Source organism: Dromiciops gliroides, chromosome 3 (assembly GCF_019393635.1).
Source record: "Dromiciops gliroides isolate mDroGli1 chromosome 3, mDroGli1.pri, whole genome shotgun sequence".
Lineage (NCBI taxonomy): Eukaryota > Metazoa > Chordata > Mammalia > Microbiotheria > Microbiotheriidae > Dromiciops > Dromiciops gliroides.
Window position 1 is genome coordinate 630,400,371 of NC_057863.1, and position 12,192 is coordinate 630,412,562.

At 46.0% G+C, this 12,192-nt stretch overlaps 1 protein-coding gene across 6 annotated transcripts in view; it reads right to left on the reverse strand.

The window, feature by feature from the left end:
• KCNAB2 (potassium voltage-gated channel subfamily A regulatory beta subunit 2) overlaps window positions 1–12,192 on the reverse strand; it is a 206,960-nt gene that overhangs the window by 130,941 nt on the left and 63,827 nt on the right. Inside the window, exon 1 of one of the 6 annotated variants that reach the window (XM_043998133.1) lies at window positions 5,829–5,862. The exons of the other annotated variants lie outside the window; for them this stretch is intronic. The gene's annotated coding sequence lies outside the window, so the exon portion shown is untranslated. Of the gene's footprint in view, window positions 1–5,828; window positions 5,863–12,192 lie in introns of those variants that run through there. 6 annotated transcript variants of the gene reach the window in all.

Here is a 12,192-nt window from a genome sequence, read left to right on the forward strand (position 1 = left end):
ATCACTGCGCAACTACTTTCTTGGGAGAGAGCCTGGAATGCTCTGAAGGTGCCTTCAGATTGGAAGCAGGCTGTGGGGTTACTTTGCTTCCAGGAAAAGGAATTGCCAACATGATCTCCAATGGGGACGGGTACATTTCAGGAGGAAGAATACCAGAAATAGGTGTAATAGATTGTAAAAAAGAGTAGATGGGGGAGGGACCCCAAACCCAAACCCTTGGGATCTCTGCAGACATGATGAGGACCTACCTGTAAGGACCAGGGATTCTAAATTAATCTATCCTGACTTCACTGTTCTCTGGTAAGGCTGGGCTCTTAGCCACTTTTTTTTTTGTCCCCTGTAAAATGAAGGGGTTGGACCAAGCTCTTCACTATGGGAGACAGTAGCAGGTGGTGGGTGATGATTTATCACTGTGACCTTTTAATACTTGGCATGGCTGGTGGTTACAGTGTCTTGGTTAATAGAGAGCTTCATATAATGTGCTTAGATCCTTAACTAATGGAACGTTAGAATAAAGCAAGTTGGGGTTTTAATGGCAATCAATTAGCCAACATGCATTTATTAAACGCTTACTGTTTGCCAAAGGATTAGAAGATACAAAGAAGAAATAAAAACAGCCTATGTCCTCAAAGAGCTAGCTAGTACTCTAATGGGGGGGTGGAGGTGGGGAATTGGGGGAGGAATAAAACATAAATTATATCAAGGTAGCTAGGTGGTGCAGCATTGGGCTGAGTCAAGAAGTTGACATTCAGCTTCAGATACTTACTAGCTGTGAGAACTTGAGTGAGTCACTTAAACTCTGTCTGCCTCAGTTTCCTTAACTGGAAAATGGGGATAACAATAGTAACTTCCTCCCAGGGTCATTGTGAAGATCAAATGAGATAACTGTAAAGCCCTTAGCACAGTGCCTGGCACATAGTAGGTGCTATATAAAAACTAGTTATTTATTGTCATCATTATCTGAATAAAACTTAAATTTTTTTTTGAATCCTATCTCAGGGTCCCCAAAATAAGGGAGGAATGCTAATGTCCTGCTTTAACCAAGCTTTCCAATCATGATAGCTGTTGTTAACTATTTTTCAGTCATGTCTGACTTTTCATGACCCCATTTGGGGCAAAGATCCTGGAGTAAGTTTGTAATTTCCTTTTCCTGTTCATTTTACAGATAAGGAAACTGAGGCAAACCAGGTTAAGTGACTTGCCCAGGGTCACACAGCTAGACGGTGTCTGAGGACAGATTTGAACTCAGGGCTTCCTGACTCCAGGCCTGGCGCTCTATGCACTCTGGAGCCACCTAGCTGCCAATTATAACAGGAGGCCAATTTTTTTGTTGTTTTGACAAGATCTTTGATTTCATGGGTGAAGGGGGCTCCCGAGGAATGATCCTTGTAAACTGAGGCAGATGGGCAATTCTACTGCCACTTAGAGAGAACCCTGGGGAAGCAAAAGGCAGATTCCCTTGCTCAGGGTCACATAGCCAGGAAGTGTCAGAGGGGCGTCTGAATCCAGGTCTTTTCTGACTCAGAGGCCAACTCTCTACCTCTTGGCATGCCAGATAAACAATAGAAACAACTGGGATTTTCCACAGCACTTTAAAGTTGGCCGACAGCATCTCCTTTGAGTCCTATGACAATCTTGGGGAGGGGGGAACCAGAGGTATTGTCACATTTTACAGATAAGGAAGGTGAGGCTCAGAGAGATAAAGGGGCTTGCCTGTGGTTGCCCAGTGAATAAATGTCCAAGGTGGGAGTCAAATCAAGGTCCCTCCTGCCTCTGAGTCCCACTCACCCCAGCTCCCACTGAGGTGCCAGAGAAATGAAGGGATTTGCTTCTGGTCATGTAAGTGAGTAGGTTTCCAAGGTAGAAACTGAACCTAGGTTTTCCTGACTCTAAGCCCAGCACAAAGTCCCCTGGGATATGCTGCACCTAACTTTGATGATAAAGCCTAGGATTAGAGAAGGTCAAATCTGGAAGGATCCTTAGAAACAATCTGGTTATTGACCTCAGAAGGAAACTGGCCCATGCCCAGCTACAGTATGGCCTCGGTTATCCAGATTCTCCCCAGTTTGCTTCTTTATCATTTACTTCGTAAGGGTCAAGGTCAAGTCATAAAGGTCATGGTGACACTCTTGGGAAATCCCACACCCTGCAGTATCTGCATATACATATGCACACTCTGGGTTGCATTGTGCAGCAGAGCTTGGAAGCTTGGAAGGGGTTTTTGTGGCCATCTAGTTCAACCCTTTCATTTAATTAACAGATGAGAAAACAGCATCTCAGATGGGGAACTGACTGGCTCAAAGTCACACAGTGTAGTAAGTGGCAGAGCTGAGGGTCCCACCCTTTCAGTTTCAGCTGAGACCAGTCTGGGGATGGCAGTTAGGATGTCACCCAGGGACAGGAAGAGGTGGTACCACCCCAAACACCCTTGCATCACACACCCTCCCTTCTTCTGCCAGATGGCACCTCGTTGGAAGCCAAAGACAAGAGCCCATTAGCACAGCCTTCTCCCACACATCAGACCTGAGATAACTTTGATCAGACGACTCTTATCGAGATGGAGGAGAGCTTGAACGAGAGATGCTGCTGGTTCTGAATGCACTTTAGCAAGAAATCTGCTGGCAGTGAATGCTTCTAGGACATAAGCTCTCTCCTGGAAGTCAGTGCAGGCTATGTCCTGGTTCTCTTTTGGCTGCTTGGTGATCTCTTGTCTCTAATGCCTGCTGGACATCTCCAGCCAGATGTCCCATAGACATCTCCAACTCAAAATGTCTAAAAGAGAACTCATTGTCTTTCCCCCAAAACCATTCTTCCTCCTAACATCTCCAGTTCTATCCAATACACCACCATTCCAGTTACCCATACTTACACCTCCAGACTTACACTCCCTCCCTCTCCCAGACTGCCCTGCCTCCCAGATCCAACCAGATGGCCAACTTGACTCCTACAACATTTCTGGCATCTTCTCCAAGCATACCAGAAACACTCTTGCTCAGGCACTCATCACCTCCTCCTTTCGCTACTGCCATACCCTTCCAATTGATCTTCCCGCCTCCAGTCTCTTCTTCCTAATACATCTTCTGCTGCCAAAATGATATTCCTGAGGGATAGGCCCTCAGTTAAAGGGATCATTGGCTCAAAGATGGAAGGGATCTTTAAGATTCTCTGGTCTAACCACTTAATTTTACTGTTGAGGAAACTGAGGCCCAGAATCTAAGTAGTCACACAAACAGTACGTGATAATACAAGGATTTGAATCCAGGTCTTCTTTACATAAAATTTAGCACAAAGACCAGGCCAGCCCCCACCCCTCCATACCCTCTGAAAGGCTCCTGAGTCATGCAGAGCAAACTCTACCCAAGAGGGACAAGAATCTGTATTGGAAGACGTAGTAGGAATGCCCAGGCTCAGAGGGGAAGCCTGCAAAATCTGACCCCACAGCTGACGTTTAAGGGGAAGAAAACTCATCCCTGACCCTCTCTTTGTATCTTCATCACTTAGCACAATGCCTGGCATATTGCACAGACTCAGTAACATTTACTGATTGATTGATATAAAGATTCTGACTGAGGGGCAGCTAGGTGGTGCAGTGGATAGAGCACCGGCCCTGGATTCAGGAGGACCTGAATTCAAATCTGGCCTCAGACACTTAACACTTACTAGCTGTGTGACTCTGGGCAAGTCACTTAACCCTCATTGCCTTGCCATAAAAAAAAATATTCTTACTGTGGGTACATTTTTTTTGAGAATAGCCAAATTGTTTCTCTCTCTGTCTCTCTCTGTCTCTGGCACGAGGCAATTGGGGTTAAGTGACTTGCCCAAGGTCACACAGCTAGCAAATGTTAAGTGTCTGAGATCAGACTTAAATTCAATTCCTCTTGACTCCAGAGCTGGTGCTTTATCCACTTCGCCACCTAGCTGCCCTATATGCAAGTTCTTGAGTCTAGCTGGGGAGTTTAGAAAGGGGACAGAGAGCTGTTACACAGCTGGAGCAGAGAGGGGAAGGACAGACAACACGACATGGGGAAGAGATAGCCACAGACCCAGGAAGACTCAGGTTCAAGTTCTGCTGCTCCTACACACTGGTTGTGTGACCCTGGCTGAGTCACCTAACTTCTGTGTGCTCAGGAAACTCTATGTGACTTTCAAATGCTGAGAAGATGGTGACCTGCATTAGTAAGGGGAGGTTCCCATGACGATGAAATCAGGGGTCTAGTTCCTAACCTCACAGAGATGATTACTATAAGTGCAGGCAGACAGGGTGTGATGGTGCTAGGTTCTGTAAGGTTCTGTAAGGTCTTGAAGGCAAAGGTGATGGCATTTTACTCCCTGAGGTAATAGGGAGCCATGGAAGATGCAATAATATGATGACATTGAAGATTCGTTTGGCAACAGTATGAAGGATAGACCGGAGGGGCATGGGTAATGAGAGGAGAACCTATTTGGCCTCACTGTATCAGACCAGGTAGATGGGCCCTTAAGATGCCCTGAAACTTGCCCATGATCCCACACCTAGTGGGTGTCAGGGGTAGGATTTGAATCTAGCTCTTCCTTACTTTCATGTCCAGTAAGCTGTCCACTGCCCCAGGCCAACTGCTTCTGTCACCTTTCTCCTCAGTTTTGTCCAGAGCAGGTCGAAGTGGCTTTTCCCAGGGTTGGGGCGAGGCCCTGGCCTTCTTCCTGATGCACTGGCTGGGGGGCTTTGTACTTAGTGTGGGGGAAGGCTGCTGGGGCCGCTGCTAGGATGACAGCCATTGGTCCTGCTGGCACTTCTGCTGCACTAGGCTCTGAGTGAACTCCCTCACTGCATGGTCTGGCAGGGCTAGCTGCGATCCCGGGAAAGAACTGATCTAGGTCAGTTTGGCGGGAAAAAGAGGGAAGTTCCACCTGGCCTCCTCAAGGACAGAAGGTTCCCTGGCCTGATTCAGGCCTTTAGTTACAGGAAGCATCCTAGGTAGAGGGTGTGCTGGAGCCAGCTCCGACTGTCTCTTGGGCCCTGATTGTTAAAATTCCAGTGTAAGCATATGCACCCAGAAATCCACAAACACTACAAATCAGGGCTTGGTTTGTGTTTTGTTCATTTAAAGGGTGTCATGCTGTATGGTTGTTAAACATTGGCCAGTACACTCCTACTGAGGTATATCAATTACCTGCATACTTATAGCCATGTCACGTAGCAGATAGGCAGGAAGGCCTGGGTTCAAGTCCTAATGTGTGTTAGCTGGATGGCCATCAGATCATATGTCAAAGGTTGGAGGGGACTTTTTAAAAAAAATTTTTTTTTTTTTGTGGGGCAATGGGGTTAAGTGACTTGCCCAGGGTTACATAGCTGGTAAGTGTCAAGTGTCTGAGGCCAGATTTGAACTCAGGTACTCCTGACTCCAGGGCCCGTGCTTTATCCACTGCGCCACCTAGCCACCCGCCCCTGGAGGGGACTTTTTAACTTGGAGGAGAGAAGGCTCAGAAGGAAATGAGAGCTTTCTTCAGGTATCTGTAGGGCTGTCATGTGGAAGAAGGATTAAGCAAGACTGGAAACTGAGGCCCAGCCCCGGATCACTCAGGCAATGAATACATAAGCAAGGCACCATTTCTCAGGGCCCCAGGCAACTCTCTAAGGTATGGGTTCTTCATCCAGGTTTGAGAACTCTTTTTTACAACAGTGTTTGAACAGAATTGGTTTCCTCAGTAATTCTATGTGTTTTATTTTATGCAATTAAAAACATGATTCTGAGAAGGGGTCCATGCACTTCACCAGACTGGCCAAGAAAAAGTTTAAGAAGTTTTTCTCTCTAAGACTAGAAGTTTATGGAAAAAAAAAAGTCGCCAACCTGATTTAGCGGAGGCATTTTGACACTGGAAGTTCCTCAAACCATAAACTCACAGATCTGGAACAAAAAATAAAATAGAAAACTGTGATTCTCACTCAGTCTTGGAACAGAGCTCAGTGGCCAATCTGATATAGATTGGGAGCTCCTTGAGGGCAGGGGCTGTCTTTTGCTTCTTTTTGTATCCCTGGTACTTAGCACGGTACCTGACACATAGTAGGCACTTAATAAAAGTATATTGACTGGGGCAGCTAGGTGGCGCAGTGGATAGAGCACTGGCCCTGGAGTCAGGAGGATTTGAGTTCAAATCTGGCCTCAGTTAAAGGGATCATTGGCTCAAAGATGGAAGGGATTTTTAAGATCTTGACACTTACTAGCTGTGTGACCCTGGGCAAGTCACTTAATCTTCATTGCCTTACAGCAAAAAAAAAAAAGTATATTGACTGACATCTCACTTAACTAAAAAATTGAATAAGAAATCACCCTCTATAACATAGCAGACAAGGGGTCATTCAGCTTCTGCTTAAAGACTTCCAGGGTAGGGGACTCACTCCCTTCTACTTTGGGACCATTGTAATTCCGAGGAAGGTTTCCCTTTCCTCCTCAGTCCCAATCTGCCTCTTGTCCATTCCTACCCCACTGCTCCTGCTTCTGTCCTCTGAGGACAGAAGATAAGATATCTGAGCAGGATAAGTCATGCTCTCTACTATATGACAGCCCCTCGAATTCTTCCTGACAGCTATCATGCCCCTTCCAAATCTCCCTTCTCTGGGTTAAACATTCCTAGATCTTTTAGTGTATTCTGATATGGCCCCATCTCAGGGCCCTCCAGCTCATTAATGTCCTTCCTAAAATCTGACACCCAGGATGATCACAACCAGCCAGATGCCCAAGGAAGTTTACCATCACGTTCCTGTCTGCCCTTCCTCCCTCCCACCCCAGTCCTTCGAGGTGCTTATGCCTAAGAGGGAGTCAGTTTTGAGGCATGCTTTATCAAAGGGATAGATAATGCAGGCGATTCCTGAGTCAGGACACAAGAGAATCTTGGCAGGCTAGAACAATATCCTGGATCTAATAAGATGAAACTTAATTGGGATGAATGTAAAATCCTAAATTGGGTTAAAGAAATCGAGGCATGGCTAGATGAGAGTTTATACATAAAACATCTGAGGCTTTTATTGGATCGTAAGGTCAAGACTGTGAGCCAGCCCCGGAGCATGGAGGCAAAAAAAAAAAAAAGTCTGTGTTAATAGGAAGAGCGCTGTCCTGCTAAGCTGTGCCCCATAGCAGGACATATGCAGTATTGTATTCGGTTCTGGGAAGGGCACGTCCAGACCGAGATAACCAGAATGGGGAGATGACTGCAAGCCAGGTGATGTGAAGATTCCTTGATGGAATCGGGGTGTTCAGCTGTTGGGAAAGAAGACTCGGGCTGGGGATGGGGGCAGGAGAACTATCTAGTATTTGAATGGTGATCCTATGCAAGAGGGGGAGTAGTCTTGTTCTGTTTGGCCACAGGGGACAGAATGAGGGACACTGGCTAGAAGCTGCAGAGACGCGGGTTGAGCAGTCGATGTAAGGAAAACTTCCCAACTAGTACAGTTGTCTAAAAGTGGAATGGGACGGCGGATTCGTCCTCACTGGAAGCATTCAATAAAGACTGGAGAAGGACTTGTTAGGGATGCTACAGAAGGAGTAAGAGGCAATGTGGTTTGACCTTTCTCTCTCTCTCTCTTTTTTTTTTTAAAGTGAGGCAATTGGGGTTAAGTGACTTGCCCAGGGTCACACAGCTAGTAAGTGTTAAGTGAGGCTGGATTTGAACTCAGGTCCTCCTGAATCCAGGGCCGGTGCTCTATCCACTGTACCACTTAGCTGCCCCAGAGGCAATGTGGTTTAGAGAGTTGGCCATCAAGTCAGAAAGACCTGGGTTCAAATCTGGCCTTTACCATAAACTGGTTGTGTGACCCTCTCAGTGTCCTGGGCAACTTTCTAGGATGTTAAATTGCAGAGCAGGTACAGACCTGCTTTGGATGGCAGTGTGTGTGTGGGGTCTTCTCTATTCCAAAGGAAATCACAAGCCTGGTCCCCAAACAAGAGATTCTGTTCCCACAAGGTTAGGTGAGTTGACTGAGATTTCATGAGGGTAAGGTGAAAAGAATGAATGAATGAATGTAGCTGGAGCAATTCTTGACTTCCCAACTGGAGTTCATCCATATGCTGCTTTCTGAGATCCAGAAGGAGGAAGAGAGGGAGGAAGGGAGGGAAGGAGGGAGGGAGGGAGGGAGAGAGAGAAAGAGAGAGAGAGAGAGAGAGACACACACACACACACACACACATAGAGAGAGACAGAGGCAGAGACACAGAAACACAGAGAGACAGAGAGAAGATGCATTTGGGAGCTATTTGATCATGTTCAGAATGGGGAAACAGACGTTTTCATCAAAAGAAGAGTAGGAGCTGTTACAGTTACACCCTACCCAACATTCTTAGCCTTGCTATCTCCCCATGGAAAATGTTTCATGGAATCCCTGAATCTCAGAGTTACAAGGGGTCCTGGAGGCCAGCTCATTCAACCTGTCTATATACAAGTCCCCTCTAATATACCCAATAAAGGCAGCTAAGGCTTACCACTGGTTCTAGAAAAAGCTAGAAATGATCCTGAAAGATCATCAAATCCATTCTCCTTCCTTTAGGACAGAGACTGGGGAGGGAGAGTTGTCTTGTCTGTTTTGTCTGATTTGGGGTTGGTCACTTAATCTCAGAAGGTCTCAGTTTCCTCATCTATATTTTAATAAGGGAGCTTCTAGGGCTTCTTCCGTCTACACATCTAGGATTCTATCACTTTGTGGTTCTCCCCATTAAATTGTGAGCTCCTTGAGGACAAGGGCTGTGCGTTTTTGTTTTGTTTTTGCCTTTTTTTGTATCCCTTGTGCTTGGCACACATTAAGTGTCTGATAAATGCTTGTTGACTGATGACAATCCAACTAATTGCAGGACTCAGAGCTGGAAGCCACCCGACAGGTCTTCTGGTTACAAGAGAAATGACAGGACCAATGTCACACAGGTTGTAGCCATCATCCTCTCTCATCCCACTTATAAAGCTGACACTGACCCAGAAACAGAAGAGGGATGAGAAATGGAAAGTGCCAGGTTGGGGCTGATCCCAGAGCAGCCAGATGGGCAGGGTTCTCCTCTCTCCGGAGCTCCTAAGGTCTGTCAAGTGACCTCAGAATGGGAGAAGCCAAATTTTTCCCTGGTTTCCCGCTGACACCACTGGCAGGTGAGCCTGTTCCATAGAAGGAGGTGTCAGGAGGGCCCTGCAAAGCTGCCACTGATTCTGTGGCTTTCCCTCACTGCTCTCCCCAAGGCAACAAAAAGAAGGATGCGCTATAACCCACAGGAATACGCCTCCATCAAAGGGCTCTGTTAAACACCATGTTCTGCTGTCCCTTGCCAAAACCTCAAGCAACTGGGTCACGGCATGGGCATGGGGGAGGCTGCAGCCTTCTTCTGGCACCTCTGAGAAGGGTTGGATGTGACTCATCAGGGCAGGCTGGCAGCCATTGACAGAAAGCGGCAGTGGGTTTTTCCTCTACCTTGACACACAGAGTCTAGCAAGGCAGCAGCAGGTTCAGGCTGACACCAACCTTTGCTTGCAGCTCCGGGTTAGGCTGGAGCTAGCTTTATGGGCCAAAGTTTGCCTGATATTTGAGATCCTCTCATCCCGCTTGGAGGAATGTGCTGCCTCCCTCCTAGAAATACTCAGGGGGGACCTGCTCTAGAAAATGGGCTCCTGTGAGATTCTTCCACTAGGATGGGTTGGAAGGAACCTTAGAAGTCATCTGGTTCATACCTTTCACTTACAGTTACAGACTAAGAAACTAGGGCCCAGCCAGGTGAATGAGTTTGCCATACAAATGGGTGGTAAATGACAAGGGCAAGATCTGAACTCAAGTCCTTTGATTCCAAAGTCCATGCTCTTTCTACTGGACCACATCACCTATCCTGTACCATGGTACATCTTATGGTAGAACTATTTCCTCCCAAACCCAGTAGGCTTTCTCTCCTACCCATCTTGCATCTATAAAACTGAAAATCAATTCTGTGAAATGGGACTGAAACAGAAACTGCCTGAACCAAAACAGAACAGAGGCAGCTAGGTGGTTCAGTGGATAGGGTGCTGGGCCCGAGTTCAAATCCAGCTCAAGATACTCACTACCTGTGTGACTGGAGCAAGTCACTTAATTCCTATTTGCCTCCACTGGAGGAGGAAATGGCAAACCATTCCAGTATCTTTGCCAAGAAAACCCCAAATGGGGTCTCAAAGAATCACACATGACTGAAATAACTGAATAACCACAAAACAGAATGGAATTAGGGCCAGGAAGCTTCCATTCTATCCTGCCAATATTTTTTAAGCAACCAGTAGGATCAAAGACTTAGAGCTGGGAGAGACCCTCTTCTTTACATGGTGAGGAAACTGAGGCCCAGAGAAGCTATGTGATTTGTCCAAGATTATGCCATTAGTAAGTGGGAAGGCTGGGATTTGAACCCAGCTCTTCCAGCATCACATTCATTATTTATTTATTGGTAGCTAGGTGGTGCAAAGTACTAGAGTCAGGAAGACCTGAGTTTGAATCCTGATTTAGAGGCTTATAAACTGTGTGACCCTGTGCAGGTCACTTAACCTCAGTTTTCCTCAGTTTCCTCATCTGTAAAATGAGCTGGAGTTCCAAATTGGGTCACAAAGAGTTGAACGTGACTGAACAACAACCACAGTCTTTTGTTCTGTATGTATTTATTTGTGTACACGATGTTTGCCCCAACATAGCCCTCCTTGAGGGCATGAATTGGTTTGTTTGTCTTAATAGTAATAATAGTTAGCATTTATATCATACTTTTTTTTGTGACGCAATTGGGGTTAAGTACTTGCCCAGGGTCACACAGCTAGTAAGTGTTAAGCATCTGAGGCAGGATTTGAACTCAGGTCCTTCTGAATCCAGGGCCGGTGTTCTATCCTATATCATACTTTAAGGTTTTCAAAGTGCTTTACAAATATGATGCTGATGATGGAACAAAGCATTTATATGGTACCCACTGTGTGCCAGGCACTACATTAAGAGCTTTACAAATGTTTGATCTTCACAAAACAACCTTGGGAGGGAGATGCTATTATCAAACCCATTTTAGAGAGGAGGCAATTAAGGCAGACAGAAGTTAAGTGACTTGCCCAGGGTCACACAGTTAATCAATGTCTAAAGCCTGATTGGAACTCATGGCTTTCTGTTCCCAGGTGCAGCATTCTAGCTATACCTAGCTTTGGTCTATCCTAGTGCCTGGTGTTGGAGTAAGAAGTGAAGTGAAGTCATGAATTTCATAGATGAGGGAAATCAAGTGATTTGTTCCAAGTCATAGAGGTCGGAAAAGTCAGAGCTAGGATTCTAAACCAGCCCACCCCCTCCAGACCCATTACTTTTAGCTGTCTCCTCATTTTCATCAGAGTTAAGCAGGCTCCCCTCCCCCTGCTCCTCCAGACCTGGTGGCTAAACTTTTGTACCTTTGTCTTTATTTCTCCCTCCTCCACACCCCCATCCCAGGACCTAGGAGAGGTTAGCATTAAAAAAAATAGTTTCATCATGAGGCCAAAATATAAACTGGAAAAAAAAAGCCAATGGGATCCATTAACAAGGTGAAATCCTGGGGCAGGGGGGAGAGGAGGAAAAAAAAGAAAGAAGGAGAACAGTTTTAGGAACTCAATAACTACTTTATGACTAATGAATGGAGAGGTGGAATGTAGAAGAACAGGAGACAAGGGGAGTCAGAGGGAAAGGAAGGCTGGGATAGGAGAAGAAATGCATATGGCAGATGGTGGGCGGTGCCCCCCACTCAGCTCAGGTGCTTAGAGAATAGGGAGAGTCAAGGGCAGATCCAAGAGAAATGCCAATGGAAGGATCCTAGGGAGAAGAGACAAGATGTTTTAGGAAAGATCAGGTGAAATGGGTCTATCATTCACTAGGCATTCATGTCTAAGGTGGGGACAAGGATGGAACTTTCTCCTCCTCATTAGCATAATCAGAATAGCTAGTATTGACAGTCTGTCCACTTTAAAGGTTGCAAAGAGCTTTACACATAGAATCTTATTTTATCCCTATGAACATGATCAGGAGGTAGGTGCTACTTTCATTTTGTTTTGTTTTGTTTTTCTTTCCGGGGCAATGACGGTTAAGTGACTTGCCCAAGGTCACACAGCTAGTAACTATCAAGTGTCTGAGGCTGGATTTGAACTCAGGTCCTCCTGAATCTAGGACTGGTGCTTTATCCACTGAAGTGCCTCCTAGCTACCCCAGTAGGTGCTACTTTTCTTCCC